The 3060-nt window shown below is 37.0% G+C and overlaps 1 long non-coding RNA gene across 1 annotated transcript; it reads right to left on the reverse strand.

Annotated features, from left to right (window-relative positions):
* Positions 1–915: 915 nt before the first annotated feature.
* LOC116405471 lies at positions 916–2187 on the reverse strand. The gene is made up of 2 exons (XR_004218606.1): positions 1882–2187; positions 916–1098 (listed from the first exon to the last, which is right to left on the reverse strand). It is a non-coding gene; the product is annotated as an uncharacterized LOC116405471 (long non-coding RNA).
* Between the last annotated feature and the right edge of the window lie 873 nt (positions 2188–3060).

Genomic DNA, 3060 nt, shown 5'->3' on the forward strand with positions numbered 1-3060 from the left:
TTTGTACACTCCATGGTGGCCTTCACTCTTTATGTGCACACAAAAGTTAGCATCATCTCAAAGAAACATAGTATTGAAATCATAGTCATCAAATCAAGCTTTAATATTATAAATAATGCTTGAAAACATAACTTTTCGTAGAAATCTTTCTGAAACATTCTCATCTGAATTCTTCTTTCAAATCAGTAAAGAGAAATCGTAATAAAGTTTCTTAACATAAATTCTTTTGACTGAAAAGCACTCACCAAACTTCACTAAAGAAGTCCTTCTCACAACCATCTTTTCGCGTGGCTAAACCAACAACACTTTAACATTTCAACAAAACTCTCGTCATCCCCTCCTTAGTTACCTAAATTCTCCTATTTTATAGATCCCTTATACTAACTTAGTCATGCAAATCCTTAATATTTAACCTAGTCATGCTCAAATCCTTAATCTTACATGTTAACCCATGTCAAATCAGATTTGACATTTTCTTTACAAACCTTGCTCCCCGCCTAACCCAAACCGTGAATAAATTCAACCACTTAACATTTCTCGTGAATAACCTTATCGCTTGATTATATTTTTATTATAAGAAACGTTCCACCTGAACTAACCAACTTTTACTCGCATAAAACTCTTATCACGAACTTAAACTCCAAGGCTTCCTCGTAGACTTCTTCTCCACGAAACACTTGGTTCTTCTCGCGAAGACCACCCAAAACTCCTAGTCTAACACTCAAAACTTTCATTTCTTAACTTACGCAAAGACTTTTTCGCTTCTTATCTGTAACGACCCAACTTTTTACCTAAGTCGAGGTCATTAACTTTTGACAAAAGACCTTGGTTAATTAAAATTTAAAACCTCAAAAGAACAAAATTTATTTTGTTTGTTTGGGCCCCAGTTTTAAATTACTAAAATTCACATGAAAATTTAAAACTAAAAAGTTTCAAATCTTTGAATACTTTAAAACTTCAAAATTTTCTAAACAGTCTCACGTTCGAATACAAATAATACTATAAATCACTAAGCGGAAGCAAAATTTTAAAGTGTCCCCTGTGGCGGTCACGCTTCCTTCCTGCCCCTCGCCGGTTTGCTGCCTTTATTACCTTTGCCTGAAAAATTAAACATAAGGAGGGTGAGTATAAAAATACCCAGTAAGAGACCCTCTACTGGTCCCGTCAGGGGAAAATAAATTGTTAACATTCTATTGGGACACCCTGTACAGTCGCAGTCTTGTGATCCCGTAGGATGCACATTTCAGTCTAACGCCCCGAGGGACGTACATTTCAGTCTAGTGTTCTGCAGAAACACATATCAGTCTAATGCTCCGAAGGTCGCATAAAAATTGGTGATCCCGTAGGACACCTACAAGGCATACATCCCAATAAAACTAACAATTTTTCCCCTCAATCCATTCTAACCATCTTTACGGTAATTTATGACATCTTTCAGTTACTTCAAAATATAAAGTTCTTTCACTCAACATTCTAACAGTCAACCTATCTCACTTAAGTTCGAAGGTCGTTGATAACATTTTAATACATCTGTCAAGTAAACAACAAAGTCACAACACCCCTCATTTTTACCAGCGCAAACCACAGTTCAGTATAATCCACATTCAACCGAAACAAATTCACTAGTTCACATCCAAATCTTTATACAGCACAATCTATTAATATCATCATGTACACATAAGCATAATTTCAGTCATTCACATGTATACTTTCGGCAATCCACATCAATTCACACATCAATGTATTTATATATATGTTTCCAGTCAAATACAACATACACTAAACATTTAGTCTGCAACCAAACGTGTACATCTTAATCATCATCCATACAGTCCAACACAACTCAAAAACTTTAGGTGAGTCCAGTAGAAAGTCCCTTACCTCAAAGTTAGGGAAGCTCCCTTAATCAACTATCGTCCACGAAACAATCCAAATAAGGGCAAACCGAAATCAAAATTCACAAATTGGTTGTGAATTTAAGTGATCCAAGGTTACCTTTCACACCTTCAAGAATAATTTATCAAATTAGTCAATTAACCCATCCGTAACGTTTGAACACCTTGAAAACATCACAACCCATACTTAAATTGTTTTGAAAACGACTACAATTTCATAACTTCAATCTTACCAACAATACTTCGACGGATCTCAGTAAAAATAGGGGCAGCGCAATCGATTCTAAACAAAAACCATCGTGCAAACAGATTAGAGTGTACGTCGGTTTGTGAATCGCGGTTAGAAGAAAAAACACGTTGCTGGAAAAGAGGAAACGCGCGGCTAGAAGGAGGCGTGCGCGCTGCCTCAAAATCGATCGACGATCTGACGCGGCGACTGGGCTTCACGAACGGAGAAGAAGAGAGGAAAGGAATGGACGACGGCTGGACTTGGCTTCGACGGAGACAGAGGTCACGCGGCGGGGCTGGGCAGAGGGTCACGGCGGTGGGCGGAGGCCATGGATCTGAACGGCAAGGGAAGGGGAGAAGATGATGGTCGGCTGGGTTAGGGTACAGGAAAGAGAAGAAGAAAAAGATGGAGAGAGGGGTGTCGCACGCGTGAGAGAGGGGAGAGAGGAAAAAGATATTTTAATTTCTTTTTCTTTTCCTTTTTTTTATGCTAATTAATAATAATAATAATAATATATTATTATTATGAAAGACTTTTCCAACACTTTTTTTTTTAAGACAAAACAACAAAATGACGTCGAACAAAAATTAAGAGTAAAAATATCGAATGGTCCGATTAAATTAATTACCTTAGAGTTCGGGGTGTTACATTATCGCACAACTTCTTTCGAACTACCCACTTATCGCAAAAAAGTATACTTAACCGTAAAAGATCTTATCACTTAATCTTTCCATGGATTTATTTGAACACCAACTTCTTAATTCTTAGCCGAATTTTACTTCCTTACTCAAATTAGAAATGGGTCGCACAACTTCCTTCGCGAACTACCCACTGAATCGCAATAACGTATACTTAACCATAAATTTTTTTATCGCTTAATCCTTTTCGTTGATTTATTCAAACGCCAAATTCTTAATACCTAGCCAAATTTTACTT

Source organism: Cucumis sativus, unplaced genomic scaffold, assembly GCF_000004075.3.
Source record: "Cucumis sativus cultivar 9930 unplaced genomic scaffold, Cucumber_9930_V3 scaffold108, whole genome shotgun sequence".
In the NCBI taxonomy this organism is placed as follows: domain Eukaryota; kingdom Viridiplantae; phylum Streptophyta; class Magnoliopsida; order Cucurbitales; family Cucurbitaceae; genus Cucumis; species Cucumis sativus.